Genomic DNA, 17,772 nt, shown 5'->3' on the forward strand with positions numbered 1-17,772 from the left:
TCCTCTAATTCAAGAGAGGCTTGTCACCCCACTGACACCCCTGGGACTAATCTGAAGTGGGAGACATAGTCCCTCTCTTCTGGTTAGTTTGACATGAGACATATCATAGGGTCCAAGCCATAACTCTTGAAATGTGTACCCATCTAAGTGCCTGCATGATATATCTATTCAACAAATTGCATCCTGTTTACTGATACTCTTCCTGTCATTTAGTGAAGACAATCAGAGAAGAGCAACAACAATCTAATCCCTCAGCATATCCTAGGGAAGTAAGAGAATCTCTCTCTCTCTCTCTCTCTCTCTCTCTCTCTCTCTCTCTCTCTCTATCTCTCTCTCTCTCTCTCACACACACACACACACACACACCCACACACACACACCAGCCAACTACAGCAGTGACATTAGAAAACCAATTGGAAGAACACTAAGAGCCCACTAAACTCAAAAAAGCAAAAATAACATCACAAAGATATCAACAACAGTAATTTTGTCAGATAATGTCTTTAGTCACTTTTTGAAGGAAGTATTTAATGAGTTAGAAAAAAAATGATTGCACAGGTGGCCAGCATATCACAAGAAAGTATAAGAAATAGAATGAAAAATCAACTACTATCTGAACTGACAGAAATGAAGAACATGGGTAGACAACATATTAAAATAATAAAATCTCTGAATAGAACAATAGCATAAATAAGCTGAGCAAAAGATCAAAGAGCTCTAAGATGACAAGGAAGAAATCACTAAGAAACAGTCTGGAAAATAAATTAATATCAAAGCAGAGAATTGAGGTAAATTCAAGATGAACAATGTAAGAAACATCAAAGATCCAAAGAACAGGAAGGCAAGTATGATGAAGAGAAACAGGAGTTAAAGAAATCATCAATAAGTATTTCCCAGAATTGAAAATTTTGGGCACCAAGATCTAAGAAACCAAAAAGGTCTCAGCAAAAATCGAATCAATTATGAAAATTCCCAGACACCGTTTACTCAAAAGGACAAAATTCAAGAAGAGAAAGAACACTGTAATAGTAAAGTCAAAAAATAAATTTACATATAAAAGTAAACAAATTAGATATACTAACAGATCAATCAAATTCTGTGAGTCAGAACAGTATGGAGATAAAAAAAAGAATAGTATGGAGGGATATAATACAAAAATTCAATGAAATGAACACCTCACTAAGAATACTCCTTATTCAGATAGATCATTATGGAAAAACTACAGAGCATCAAGACAGATGACAGTTCAGGGAATTTATAGCCTTGAAACCAGCTTTACAAGAAGCATTATGGGAGAGATTCTTTAAAGGACAGGACACACTCCGCAACATGGCGATTATGGATGCCCTCTACTAGCATGAAGAAAATTATATTTATTCTTAGCTTGCTAAAGTATTTTATAATTTTTAAACACTAAATTAAATTTTATTTCATTGGTTAAAAATCACTTAATAAACCAATATTCCACAAATTGGCTTTTATAAATTTTATTTTTTCAGAATTTCACTTGTCATTCCTTTACATTTTGTGGAGTAAATTAAATGAAACAAATGTGTTAGGTACCTGCAAAGAAGGTCGCTGGGGACTTTGGTCGAAGAGGTAGACACTGGTGGTCAGAGTAATTTGGGGTCACTCATCACTAATTGTATACCTAAAGCAACTTTCAGTAATATCTTTGGAAACTACAACATCCCAGTAAAAAAATAAAAAAATAATAAATAAATGTGTAATATTAATTAAAGCGTTGACTAATAGTCCAACACAAGAACCAGAACACTCAAGATGCAATCAAGCAGAGAGCAATTTATTGAGAGCCACAAACCAGCTTGCTACAGTCAACAAAGTGCAGTTGGTAGCCTAGGCCAACTTACATTCTTACCATTATGCCCAGTTTATAGAATTGTCAAATGAGCTAGGTAAACATTGCAGGATTGGCTACACATTACAACATTGATTATAGGGCACTAGGTGATTAGTCAGGGAAAAGCTGTACCTAATAAGGAATTTATGATTGTTGCAAGTAGTATGTAAACAGGATGTTGGCCTGAGAGTCAGGGATGCAATATTGCAGTAGGAAGTAAACTGGTTGTTGGCCTGGGGGTAGAATGCCAAGGTTATGGAGCTTGTGGTATTCCAGGAACTGTCACTGTCATTTACAGTAAGAGTCCTATTGGAGTTTCTAAAGCCTTTCCATGGCTGCATTCTCGTCCTTTCAATGCCTATTTTAAAAAAAATTCAGTGATGATGAATTTCTTATCCTTGTTTCTATGTTGTAAGGTACATTTGTGGCCTCTGTATAAGGGCATCCATCTAAAAATAATTTTAACTTATTATCCAAGATTTCCAAACTCCTGAGTACAGGGAAATATTAGTAACTCACCATGATTCTCAAGGTCTTGTCTACTGGAAATGATATAAAACTACATTGGCTATATATATATATATATATATATATATACGTATATATATGTATATATACGTATGTGTGTATATATATATATATATATATATATATATATATATATATATATATATATATTATATACACCAAGCATTGATTGTAATCTTTTACTGGGTTTTGCCTCACAGAAGAAAATTAGGAAAATTCTTGTCAATTAGCATTGATCTACAGCTAAACAATGAGTAATATAAATTGCTATTTAATGACACAGATGGAACCTAACATGACTGTCAGTAAGGGACATAATGGAGTTTTGTATTTGCATATGTTGAAGATATCAGAAAATGTATCCTCATCCCTTGAAAATTTTAGAAATGCATTAAATAATTTCTATGATTTTAAGGTTTACTGATAACTTTTGGACACTTGAAGGTTGGTTTATTTTAATTATAAGGTCAAATCAAGGCAAAGTACATGTTTCTGCATGGCCAGAGTAGATATTTTGCAATGTTTTCATATTACTTCCTACTGACAGCAGATAGAATGCTCTGACTGACAGCTGAATGACAAGTTTGGATAAAGAATAGCTCACCAAAAACAGTCAAGGCTACCAACTGATGGAGAAATATGAATTAATTTTTTGTCAGATTGTTAAATCATCACATGTTGGCAGCAGATTGAAGAGAGAGAGCAGAATAGAAGGGAGAAAAGATAGAGGTGTAATACAAAGGCCAGAAATAATGACCCTATAGGTATTTCAAGTAATGCAAATAAGTTCTTTTTATAAAATTTCACCTGTGTGTGCAAGGTAGTATTTAACATAACAGTGGAGAAGTAACTGTTCTTGATGGCTGTTCGAGGGAGGTAAAGCTGAAAGCTTCTCCAATAGAGCCTTATCTCTGTGAAGCAGCAGTACTGAAAACATAGGCACTCCATCTGTGTTATAGTTTCTGATCTTAGCAGCTGAGGGCCAGCAGGTGATAGATTGAACCTCTGGAGAACTGGAGCAATCAGACAGCAAAGAAATAAATACTCAGCACAAGTAACTTATTGCATTGCCCACTGTTTACCTACATAGAGAGCACAGGAAATTATGCATTATCAGTTTCACATCATACACTTTAAGTTGTCTGATGTTTGAAGCTGTGTTAGTTTTTTGGCTGGAAAGCTTGAATTATAGTGAGTTATAGATTCCAGAGTTTCATGAATATTGTACCTTTGATGCTTATTTCACTTCATTATATGGAACAATGTTTGCATAGTAATTGTTGCATTTTGAAAATTTGCCCTGTATAAATATGCTTGCTGTTTGGGTGAACATTTTTCATAAAATAAATAAAGAACGTTTCAAAATGGTCTTTTTAAAATTTGCCTATTATTTGTTTAGTTGTTATTATTGTTTAAAGTGCTATTTTGATTTGGACTTTCTTTGTCTATTGTTTCATTTGTAAATGGAAAAGAGCAAGAGTCTTGTGGGTTTTATTTTCTTTCACACTGTAAATACTCTGAGAAAGAATGCAAGCTGGAATAAGAAGTAATATGAAATTTTCTAAATTGACCAAGGAATCTCTGTAATAATTGTATGTACTTAAGTTATTAAATTTATATCACATGTAAAAGTATATAATACATGCAAAATGAATTCATAATGATATTATGCGATCTAAAAATTCTGCTTTTGCTCTTTTCTGTAGCGGCCCAAGATGCTGAAAGGAAAGAAGGCCAAGGGGAAGAAGGTGGCCCGGTCCCTGCCGTGGTCAAGAAGCAGGCAGCCAAGATGGTGGTGAACCCCTGTTCTAGAAGCGGCCCAAGAATTTTGGCATCGGACAGGACATCCAGCCCAAGCGGGACTTGACCAGATTCGTTAAATGGCCGCATTACTTCCGCCAGCAACGCCAGCATGCCATCCTGTACAAGCGGCTTAAGGTGCCCCCGGCCATCAACCAGTTCACGCAGGCGCTGGACCGCCAGACTGCCACGTAGCTCCTCAAGCTGACTCACAAGTACTGGCTTGAGACGAAGCAGGAGAAAAAGCAGCGACTGCTTGCCCGTGCTGAGAAGCAGCCGGCAAGGGTGATGTTCCCACCAAGTGGTCCCTGGTGCTGCGAGCTGGGTGAACACTGTCACCCACGCTGATGGAGAACAAGAAGGCACAACTAGTGGTGACCGCCCACGATGTTGACCCCATTGAGTTGGTGGTCTTCCTGTGCCCTGTGCCGCAAGATGGGGGTGCCCTACTGCATCATCAAGGGGAAAGCCCATCTGGGCCGCCTGGTCCACAGGAAAACCTGTACCACAGTCGCCTTCACACAGGTCAACTCGGAAGACAAAGGGGAGTTGGCTAAGCTGGTGGAAGCCATCAGAACCAACTACAATGACAGATATGACGAGATTAGCCTACACTGGGGTAGCAACATCCTGGGTCCGAAGTCAGTGGCACACATCGCCAAGTTGGAAAAGACAAAAGGCTAAAGAACTTGCCACCAAACTGGGCTGAGCAGGTATTGCAGCAGCTCTCATGCTCTCATGGGCCAGGTGCCCACCCGGCTGTTTGTACATAGACAATAAAGTGTCACTTCAGCCAGTAAAAAAACCAACAAAAGAAATTCCTGCTTTAAAGCTCATGGAAACAAAAAAATTCTGCTTTAAAGTTCATGGAGAAGTTAATAAAAGGAAAATATGAGATAATAATGGTGCGTGTTTTTTTCTGTCCTGGAGATAGATAACCAAAAGAGTTATTGCTGGATCTTATCTCAGCTCAATTTTGAATTTACTGAGAGCCTTCCATATTGTTTTCAATAGGGGCTGGACTAGATAGCCTTCCTGCTAATTCATTGCCACACTTGGTACAATAGCTAAATCTTGGAATCAACCTAGATGTCCAGAAACAGATGAGTGATCGTGAATATGTGGTGCATATTTACAATGGAAAACTACATAGCTGTAAGGAATGATGCAATCATCAATTTGTAATAACATGTATGGAACTGGAAGATAATATGTTAAATGAAGTGAGCCAGAAGAAGAAGGATAAATGCAGAATGATATCACTTATATGTGGTATTTAGAATACTGGATGAATAAAAACAATGATCTAAATGAAGTTGTCTCAAATACTCTTGGCACTAGAGTATATTTAGGAGAAGGAAGAAACTGAGTGGAATATTAGAAACACAAATATGAATGGATGGAGGCGAGGGACCAAGTGGTCTCAGGTGCACTGGTAGTATTAAAAAAGGACAGAGCTAAACATCCAAGCCCAATGGAATAAGAGACCCACTTGTTAAAAATCTAAACTTAAAATGGGACTGTTATGCCAGAAGACTAAAAAATAGAGGGAGTATGGGATGCACTTGGGGAACATAGGTGGACTGAGGTCAACACTGGTGGTGGTATTGGTCCTGATTCATTGTATGTCTGAAGCCCAAATCACAAAGAATTTAATAAAATAAAATTTAAGAAAATGAAGATGATGTTATCCAAAAGAAGTAGAACAGAATATATAAGAATACACCTTTGTGTACATTTCTTACTGATGTTTCTCTATGTACTAGCTATATTAACTTGGGAAATTTCCATTATTTTTACATATATTTCCCAAATTCCTAAAAGGGAAAATAGAATATTATGGAATATAAGTAAAATAGCTCATACTAACACTCTAGAATCATGCTTGCTTCATGGTAGGTGTTTAGACATTGCTTTTACCTCCTTCATATTCTTTTTCCAAATATTGCCAGGCATAAAACCAATTTATAAATATTATTATAAAATAATCTAATTATAATGCTTTGATTATAAAAAATGTTCATTTTGAAAAAATAAACATAAGGTATCTATTTCATATTGACTCTGGACTGTTGGTAGCCTTCTCCCAAAAATATAATTTAGAAATATAGCCCTAAAAATTTCTCTTTCTGTTCAATAGAAAACCATAATTATTTTTGCTATTCACAACATTTGCATATAATACCTTGCACTCTATGTGCTTTTCAGTTTTCAATAGATATCATACAGGTTTCAAAGATTATAACTTGAAATTTATGAGACAAATAAAATTCATGTTCAAATTGGGAAACATTTGGCAGATGAAGAGACTTTTGAAGTCCTTTGTACTATTGGCTCACATTGCATATTTTGAGTTTAATTATGACTTCAAAAGATTACTTTTCTTAGAAGTAGTCTTTTAATGTCCACACCTAATATACTATTTTTGTAAATATATTTCTTGACCTTTTACTGTAGCAAAGTGATATATGTCAATTTGGAACATATATTATTTTGCGTCAATGCCAATTGGGCAGAATATGTAGAAAATGTTCTTCCTGTATGTTTAAAAAAATATAGTTGCAAATATAGCTCCCCACCTGTTCTCTACAAGAAAGTACAGAAGTTAATTATGGGGCAATAATATAATATATATAATTATGTAATATAATAATTAACATAAAAACTATACCAGATATGCAAAAGGAAACTCAATTAAAATTAGCCCTCACCTGCTATTTTCATACTATTAACCTTTCCATACTTCTCATCCTCATCGACTCAAAATTCTTTGTCCTTTATCTTCTAATATTTATAAAGATATATATAAACATTTTTGCTTTTTAGTTTTATGTAAGGCCAATGTAACAAACAATAAAAATAAAAAAATAAATATATAAATAATTATTGACAAAGTAATTTTAAAAATTATGCTTGATCATTTTTAAAAATACTTCAACAATATATTTACATCACCTAAAAATTTATAATTTGTTTTTTTTAATTTCAGCCATTTTTAATTTACTTTGATTCATCTATTATGTTTATTCAAATATTCAAATATTAAATATTAAAATGTAGCCATACCATTTTCTGAATTATAGTTCAGACAATATATGTACAGAATACTTAATTGGATTTCCACTTGGTAATTGTGATTTTTCTCTATTTCTTAATATTTATTGTGGTAAAATATTATTGTGGTAAAACACACATGACATAAAATCTGTTTATTCTTATCTCAGGATTTTCTTCATAAAGTTGAACAATCTTTCTTTGTTTTTATGTTTCATCCTCCTCATCCATTAATCTGTGGATGAACACTGGGTTGTTTCTACATTTTAGTTCTTTTAAATATTACTGCTGCCACATAGTATCAAAATATATTTTAAAGGCACTACTTTAAATTTTGTGACCTATGTATCCAAAGATAAGGTATTGGATACTATCATAATTTTAGATTGTTTAAGAATTTTCTTGTTAGGGCTGGAGAGTTAGCACAGCAGTTGCGTATTTTCCTTGTATGTGGCTGACCCTGGAAGGACTCGGTTCGATTCCTGGCAAACTGAATAAACTGTTTTTCTTTGTTGGACAGAGTTTAAGGTGCCAATTTGACTATCTTATTGTATTTTTGTTGCCACGAAGGTAAATATTTTTTAATTTTTGTTGAATATTTTAAAAATTATCAATTTTAATTTATTTTTATATAATTTTTCTTTAATCTTCGCTATTTTTATTATCTCTATCTATCTGTTAGCTTTAAGTTCTAGCTGCTCTCTTTGTAATTCCTTATTGAAAATTTTATTTATTGATTAAAGATCTTATTTGTAATAAAATTTCATTTACCAATTTCCCCATAGGACTGATTTTCTATATGCAATAAAGATTAGTGAATCACATTTTTATCTTTATTCATCTCGAGGCATTTTAGTAATTTAGAAAGTAATTCATTCTTTATTCATTGCTTATTTAAGAATGAATATTGGTGTGGAGATATTGCACAGCAGCTAAGATCTTTCATACAGAATCTCTGAGTTTAATACTAGAATCCCTAAATAAGTTAATCTAAACAATGTTTGGTCTTTCATTTGATTCGTGTGTCTATGTATAAATGTATGTTTATGTATGTGTAGTCCCGAGATCAAACTCATGTCATCCATATATATGACACATTTCTATCTTTATCTGTCATATCTTCAACACAGAGCTGCCATTTAATTACCACTAATATGTGTATGTTTTCAGTATTATACTTGCCTCTCTTGGAGTTGTCTTATAGGCAAAATACAGTTTATTTTGTGGATTGTATTCATCTTTGTATTTCTTGTTGAAGAGTTTCATCTTATTTAAAGTTTTTATTTGACTTATGACATAATTTTTTCATAAATTCTTAATTATTTTTCCTATATTTAGTAAATTTTATAATTTTTAATTGTTTTAGCATTTCTTTTTATCTATAGTCCATATCTACTTTTTGATTACCTGTAATATTCTAAACTTGTAATAAAATTTTTATTTCAAAACTTCTCTATCACACACAAAAAAGACTATTTAAGTTATATATCTATTCCTTTAATTTTTTGGGTGGGTCCACACCTGGCAATGACCAGGGATTGATTCTGGATCTGTGGTCAGAGCACACACTGTTAGGTGTGCTCAGGAAACCAGAGGAGGTGCAGGGGATTGAACCTATGTTGGCTACATATAAGTAAAGTACCCTACCTCTTGTACTATTGCCTAAGCCTCTAACATTTTATAGTTTTTGATGTTCCACAATATAATATCTTATACAATGCTTCACACAAACACAGACCAATACTTATTTTAAGTGAAATTTTTTAAAATGTAGAAATAATGCAGAAATTCAGGATAAATTTACAATAATGCTACCCTTTTAGATTAATAAATATTGTAGTAGAAAGCAATATAGAGGGAATAATGATATTTACAAATTTTTCAATAGTAGTTTTTATTCTATGTATTTTTATTGAGTTATTCATGTGGATCTTAGTTATTATCTAGTTTTCTGTCATTACACTTTATAGACATCTGATACTTCATGTTCTAAGTTCAATTTCTGTGTCTGCTCATTCCTGATAACATTTTTTAACTTAAAGATTTTGAGTTTTAACCAATCCTAGTTACATTTATTCCACTAGTTAGTCATTCCACTCCAGTTTGTAGTTCTCTAATGTCAGAAGCACTTAGCAACCTAAATTAAATGTTTATTTGTGTTTTTTTTGTCTCAAAGATAACTGACTCATTTATTTGATATCAATTTATGTAGAAATAGGCCATCTATTATCCATGCAGTATTATAATGATTTGAGTTGGGGTTCTTGCTCATAAATTTGAGATCAGGTTTACTAACAGAATGCCATGATGTCCAGATAGCAACGCTGAAGTTTATCCTTTACAAACAAATTTCCCTAGAGTGTTTGTCAAGGTTAGATGCTTGAAGGTATTTATCTTGATAAAAAGTATTCATCTTGCATCTTGAAAAGTATTCAATATTTATGTAGTCTCAGAAATAAATTCATTTACACATGTATTTTAGGTTATCACCTATTATCCTTTATTTACTCCATTAATTTTTACACCTTTTCTTTTTGTCAATCTTGCATTAGTCTTGGTAAAATCTTAATTTTTTTCTGTTATTAATCCTTTGAAAAATGCCTTCTTTGCTTTTTATCATTCTATCAGAGACTATAATTTTACTATCATATATATTAATAAAATTTTAGATGTATAGCTATCTAGAAAAAGATATATTTTCCTAGCCTTTATTACAGCTACTTACATTCATGTCATGGATATGTAAGCTAAATTGAGTTCTAGATCTTGTGAAACAATGTTCTTTTTCCCCGTTGGTGTCTTGGCTCAAACTAAGGGACTCAGGTATGATATTACTGTATGTTGTCTACCACTGACTCACATGTATCCTTAGTTTGGACCATAGTCCTTAAAAGAGAGGGAGAAATTTATTCTATTCTTTATCTCAGGGATGCAATGAGATTTAAATATAATAACAGTGTATATAGTACCCAAGTGGGACACATAGTTAAAGTCATATTGAGGATTTTATAAAACAAAATAAGGTTTGCTGAAAATTTGGAAATGCCTTTTCAGCAAAGGAGCCATGAGTTACTTGCATTTACAAAAGATAAGTCAATACCTATCTTATTTGGACTATTGTTTATTTTGAATTTTGTTATATCTTTCTATATTCTGTTAAGTGAGTATACCTAATAAACTGATATAGTCTAGGGTTTTTCTTTTTTAACATAATTTTCATTTTTAAATCTTGAGTTGGCCTCTTTTCAAGTATATCTGCTTCTTTATGCCATCTTATCTCATTTTATCTCTATGGTAATTGATTTCTTCTTTCCTGCTACATTCAATTTAAAGCTACTTATTTTATAGTTTCTGTCAGTAGGAATTTGATCTGAGAAGCAGAACCATCAGATCTGTATACAATAAAGGGTTCTTATAGGGATTTTTCATTGCATATTTGTTGAAGTTGGCTACATACTTTTTATGAGGCTATGATTTCTGTATCTGTACCTGAGTCTGAAATGTCAGAACAAACAGTAAGAAAAAAAGGATGAATAAAAAATGGGAGGGAGGAAGAAAGTATGAGCTATCTGCAAGAGAAAATTATATACCATTAGGACAGGTCAGCTTTTACTGCTTCCAAGTCCTCGCCTCAAAGTTGGGATGATATCCATAAGGAGCTGCTGGTTGGGTGGACATTTGATAATGGAGACTATAAGTAGAGACATTTTCTGTCTCTTGCCTCGATCTTTATTTCCATGCTACACACAAAAACCTATATGACTTTTCCCAACAATTTCTATATCTTCTACATATGTCCTCTGTACATTCCTCAATCACATGTGCTCAATATTCACACTTGTGAATCATGTTGATTTTCTACAAAATAGTAGATTACGTGGGCCAGAGTGATACAACAGCAGGAAGGCGTTCGACTTTCACGTAGCCAATACAGAATGGATCTTGATTCAATCCCTGGCTTCCTATGTGGTTCCCCAAGTCAGGAGAAATTTTTGAGCACATAGCCAGGCGTAATCTCGAAGAGTCACAAGGTGTCACAGAGTGTGGTCCAAAAAAGCAAAATAAATAAATAAATAATAGATTACTCATGAGTTGCACATCACTCCAGCTCAGCTGGTTGTTTAGCTACCTTTATTCCCTCTCTCTAAAGATGAATAACTAGTCCAACTAAACTCTTTTGTGCCCATAAAGCCCTTCTTCTCTGCTAAAAGGAATATATAAAATATGTTGTAATGTACAAAATATATATTAATACATAATGTTTACTTCTTCGTAGTACTTTGAATAACTTATTTTCTTTCATGTCTTGTTTTATGTTTGGTTTGTTGATTTTGGTTTGAGGCCCACAATCGGTTGCACTCAGTGGTTGCTACTACTGGCTCTGTGCTCAGAAATCACTCCTGGAAAACTCGGGGGACCATATGAGATGCTGGGGATAGAATGCATATCAGCCATATGCAAGGCAAACACTCTACCTGCTGTACTCTTTTGCCCCTTTCATATTATGTAATTTCTGTTTTAAATACATGTTAGAGGTAATTTAGGTGAAATGCAACTGCTGATTTGATATTTTTAGTCAGAGACTTTGTTTTTGTTTTAGCCATGTAATACAGAGATTTACTCATCTGTGTCTAATTTGACAGTATTATTTTAGAGTCAAATTCTCAGGAAATATAGATTTTATAAATAGGGATCCTCAAGTGTAGATAAAGTGAAAACCCATTATTTGAATTTATGTTTATATTAGAATTTTATCTGATACGTTGTCTTGTATATTGGTAATATAGTTAGGAGTTAATCCTTGCCTAGGATGTCAGAGTGAAACAACGAAGAGAGTAAAGCAGCAAAAACATATAAACCATGCTTTTCATCTATATGCCTCACTGTAAACAGGAACTGTATAGTGTGTCATCTGAGATTCAAGATAATATGTTTCTCAGAAATTTCACATTCAAGAGTAGATATTGAGAAAATATTTTCTTGATTTTTATTCTTCCATTGACTGATGATTTTTCCAAGTTTGACAATGAGAAGTGCTTCATAGAACTAGTCCATCATTAATTAGTAAAACAGGAAGGTTTTTGTAAAATAGTTTCCACCCTTGCTAGACATTTAAATTTAAGAGTGTGCACTAAATTTTTTTTATACTTTTTAAAATCCTTTCCAAATTATTCATACAATTTAATCTTAAACCTGTTCATCAGATTAAGAAGTAAGAAATGTTGAATTCAAACAAATAATCATCATTGTCCTCTATGATTTAGACAAAATCAAGTAGATATCCTACAAATTGAGATGCCTTTAATAGATTTGGTATCTTGCAATAGTAAATAAATACATGAATATGGTTTGGAGAAAGGTATAAAGACTACTACTAAAATAATGTAAACACTAGGTACATGAATTCTTTGAAAAACACAAAATAATTGAGACAGTATAGTGTTTTAATTTGTTATTTTACTTTTCTACAGCCATGATTTTTAAAAATTATTTTAATTAGATAAAACATAACATAGAAAATATTTCCCCAGAGTAAAAAGATTTGGCTTTCTTCCAGATATTTTTACATGATTGGTCTTTTTGTTTTTTTATTTTTCATTGAGGCAATGTTGATTTAAATGACTAAACATTTTTGGATGTAATTTCATCTCTTCCAAAATATATGCTATCATACTAAACGAAAATATTGTTATCAATGTGAATACAACATTAATTTTAGTTTAGGATTAAGAGACATATTTTTCTTTTCCTGTGTTTGGGGGCAGGCATGGTAGTGGTTCACAATCAGAAGTCTTCAGGACTTATTTCTGAGTCTGTGGTCAGATATCATTCCTGTGCTTAGGGACCCATAGGACAATTTCAAGGATTAAACAAGGGTCATTCATAGCCATATTATAGTGCCTGTTAGAATCAGGCCTCAAGTTTCAAAGCCAGGACACCAGAGAGACAAGAGTCTGAAAGCAAATGTAAGGTTCAGGAGTTCCAACATGTAAACCTTCAGCCAGCTTCTAAGAAGAAGGAAGCTCAGTGGGAAGATTGAAAATGTAAGAAAGCATTTGGTGAAACCTGAATTATTTATTAGGAAGGAATAGACCAAACCCAAAATGGTGGTATTAGGTGGTCTAAACATCAAACCGAGGTGATATATTCAAAGATGTTTTCAATCAATGAGTAACGAGGAGTATAGTGAGTGGGATGAGATCCAATTAATCCCATATCTCCCCCTAATTGAATTTATAGAAAAATTCAAATATAAGATATAAATAAAATAATACACATCACAAGGGTAAGTGAACCTTCAAAGGGAAAGACGGACATCTTTAAAAAATACAGCGGATGGAAATATTGTGCAAAGGCACAGGAAAAGTTGGAAAAATAGAAAGAAAAAACTTTCAGACTAAAAAAACAACAGGCTGTCCCTAGCCACGAAGTGCCTGCCTTAAGACCAACTACAGGTTCCAGGCAAATTAATTTGTCTAACTCCAAAGTCTGTTCTTCAAGATGCCAGGAAGGGTTTCCCTCAATCGCAATTTTTGTCAGTTTTCAGTAATTGGAGATATTGGTATCAAAGTCAGGATCTCCTGGTTTTTCTCACTGTTATGTGGCTAGGCAAGTGCCTGAATCCCTATAATATCTCTTTTTCTACATTTTAAAATAAAATAGTAGACTTATCTCAATGTGCATCTTCCATAAATGTACACATTCTGAGGTTAAGTTTCTATGGCTTTCAAAATGAGATATAGAGGCTAAAGATAAAGTTTTAACTGTTATAGTCCAGGATTTATATGTGTGAGACCCTGTGCTAGATCCTCTTCATGACATGCACTCATGTATTGTTAGAAATATTCCCCAAAAATATATATTTTCTAAATATCATTATGCAAGTTTAATGTGTAAAGCCTATTTATTTGATATATTATATCACAGATTTAGTGCATTAGATAAATCTTGCCATTTACCTGTACTAGTAGGAACATTATAATAATGTTATATTATTATAATAAATTACCATTACCAAAAAATTTCTCAAGCTTGTTTATTTTTGTTTTTGTTTCTTGGTTTTTGAGACACACCTGGCAGCGCTCAGGGGTTTCGCCTAGCTTGTGTTCAGAAATCGTTCCTGGCAGGTACAAGGGACCATATGGAATGCTAGAATTTAAACCAACATTGGTCCTGTGTCTGTTGCTTGCAAGGCAAATGCCCTACTGCTGAGCTATCCCTCTGCCCTTCTCAAGCTTCTTTGTAATTCTTCCTTCAAATGTCAACTCGCTCCTCTACAAGTAAATTCTGTTACTCTTTTCTGACCACATCTATAATGCTCAGGAGAGGGGATCAGTCAGTGCCAGGTTCTAAACCTGGTATTTCTGCAGACAAACACTGTATTTCAGCCATTTCATCCATCTCTCCACAAGAAAGCTCTGATCCTCTTACTATTATTATATATTTGCTATATTTTTATAGAATTTTTATATAAATGGAATTTTAAATGGAGCCATGCAATATGTAATTTTAAGCTTCTTTCTAAGTATAATAATTTTTATATTCATCCGTGTCATTTCATGTATCTGCAGTTAAATCAATGTTATTGTGAACAGGATTCTGTGAATGACTATACCATATTTTTTATGAATTAACCTATTGATGGACAAGTTCACTTTTCCCAGTTTTAGTTTTACTTTTAGAAAAGGTTTATAGAATCATATACTTACTTATAAGTACTTATATAAATATATTCTCTATCTTCAGCTATACCTAGGATTCAATCACTATTTTACAGAAGGCATTAATTATTTGAATGGATATTCCCTAATGGTGCTTTGGAAATCTGGGAATCACTCCAGGTGCTATGACAACCTGGCAAAAAGTTCAGTTCTAGAACAAGGGAATGTAGAGCTGTGCAGGCTATGCAGTGCCAGGTATCTTCAGACATACCTGTGGTGCTTGAAAAGCTTCCATGGCCACACCTGCGATGCTAGGAAAATCAGCAGGTTTGGGGATCAAACCTTCCTAAGTCAAATTCCTTGCATATGCCCTAACTTCTATACTATCTCCAAATCTCAATGTTTAAGATGCCAAACTATTTCTCAAGGTGGTAATGCCATTATCAAATATATTCTTTAATGTATGAGAATCCCAAAGTTACTGTATAATTTTGAAAATAATTTGCATTATCATTTTTTATCATTTTAATTATTAGTTAATAGTGACATATGTGCCTAATTAGGTATATTTACATATGTATATTTGTCATCTAATTATCTTTTTGTGGATAAAATTACACCATTACAGATCAGAAATTTCTAGAAGTTCCTAGTACATTATAAAGATAATTATAATGGAAAAGATGCTTTGCTTACATAAATATTACCCTGGGTTCAACACCAAAAATTTTATATGAACTCCTGAGGACTACAGATTTACTTCCTGATTACAGACAGAGGAGTCAGGGGCAAGAACCTTTGGGCATCACTCCCAAACCAAACTAAAAAGTTTTATTTTTTAATTTTAACAGAAGATTATAATAACCTGTTTATCTGAACTATATTAATCAAAATGTAGCAATACATTTGTTTTATAAATGTTTACAAAAGTTTTTTATCATTTTACTTCACATTTGATATTATATGCATTTTGATATATTAATATTAAAAAGTATGAGTACAAAATTAATTTTAGTTTCACAACTATACCTAGTATCTTGATTTTATTTTTGCATATACATTAGGATACAATATTATTTTGTAATCAAAGAAAACCTGAGATGAGTAAATTCATAGGGGAAAACATCTTCATCTTTTAATACTTTTGATGGCCATTACAACCATAATTATAACAAAAATTATTCTAACTAAACTTTAAATGTAGCACCTAACCAACCAATTTTCTGCCATTGAAGCCAATAGTATTTAAAAAAATCTTTATGTAGGGGGGGGCCGGAAAGATAGCATGAAGGCAGGACATTTACCTTGCATGCAGAAGGACGGTGGTTCAAATCTTGGCATCCAATATGGTCCCCTGAGCCTGCCAGGAGCTATTTCTGAGTGTAGAGCCAAGTGACCCCTGACTGCTGCAGGGATGGCCCCAAAAACAAACAAACAAACAAATTCATTTATCATAATTGCAACCTCAGTAATTCTTTTTCTTCAACATATTTTTCATTGAAAATTGCCCATATAAAGGTCATATAATTAATAAAAAATACGATTGATTAAATCCATTAGTAAAAATAAAAATGTGAAACCATTCCAAATCTTAAAAGACAGAAAAAAATTTAATTATTTATATGCACATAAAACCTTTAACTAAAGCCAAACCTCTTTCAAATACTTTTGCTTTACTGTTGAATTAGCTAAAAAATATGGTTGTTTATTAGTACCTTCCTTCTTAGAGGTTTCTTAAATTTTTCTGCAATCAAGAACATTACAACTCTAAGTACCCAAAATCACGCTATGTATTTGAGTCCTTTAGTAATTCAAAGGAATGTCTGTCTTAAATAGTGTAGATAAAGGATACAAATGATACAGACAGTACTTTTATGATGCCTAAAAGGACAAGTTACCAAACTATGTTTGGATTGTACTGTATATTGTCTTTTTGGTCAGAAACTGGAATCATTGCACTAATGACAAGCTCTGAATTTAAATCACTTAGTACATATTTAATGATTTTGAGGCAAATAAATAGAATTATTTTGAATATTTAAAAACAATCTGGTTTGTTCTCTGCGGCTATACATATTAAGCCTTTTATTTAAGTTATATTAAATCTAGTAATGAATTAGATAATGTGTTAGGCATAGTTAGCTATTAATGGCTATTAATGGGGAAGTGGAAATTTTGCCTAGTGATTATTAAACAGCTTTATTTGCAAATGTGTCATTAATATACATTAATTGGCATGGAATCTGAAGCAAAAGCCACAGTAATTGTTTCCTTTTCATTTTCCATATATTTTCCATCTGCCCTATTGTACAAAAGTGACACCTACAGAGAGTGGATGCAATGTCACTGAGCTCTTGGAAGCAGTGGCTGCCATAGCTTGGTGGACAGAGCATCACCAGTTTCCTTTACATTTTGTATTCCAGAACTTAATCACAGAAAATGTTAGAACAAATCATATGGTTATGACATAACCATATACTTTTTTCCAAAAGATCTTCCTCAGAAAACTAAGTTCAAAAAGAGAGTCATTGTTAACATTGTACATTCCCCTCCTAAACTAAAGGAAGGCTAATCACTATAATTTAGAAAACAAGTTGGTTCATCCCTGCACATAACTACTTCCAAGTTTCAGTAAACTACATGTAAAATATAAAAAGTCCAAATGAAATTAAGTACAATACAGATTCTTTCTATAACACTTAGTTCTCTACTGTAATTCTCAGCATTCCCCCAGTGCTGTCATTATCTCTGTACAATGAAAGCAAATGTGATTCAATCATAATAAAATAAGCACAGCCACAGAGGTAACTAAAATGATGTATCAAGAGTGACACAGACATATGATTTAAGAAAAAAACTTTCTTGGTT

The 17,772-nt window shown here is 32.9% G+C and overlaps 1 pseudogene; it reads left to right on the forward strand.

The window, feature by feature from the left end:
* Positions 1-4,104: 4,104 nt before the first annotated feature.
* Positions 4,105-4,994, forward strand: LOC126001202 (60S ribosomal protein L7a-like; annotated as a pseudogene).
* Positions 4,995-17,772: the final 12,778 nt, after the last annotated feature.

This window comes from Suncus etruscus, chromosome 2 (genome assembly GCF_024139225.1).
Source record: "Suncus etruscus isolate mSunEtr1 chromosome 2, mSunEtr1.pri.cur, whole genome shotgun sequence".
In the NCBI taxonomy this organism is placed as follows: Eukaryota; Metazoa; Chordata; class Mammalia; order Eulipotyphla; family Soricidae; genus Suncus; species Suncus etruscus.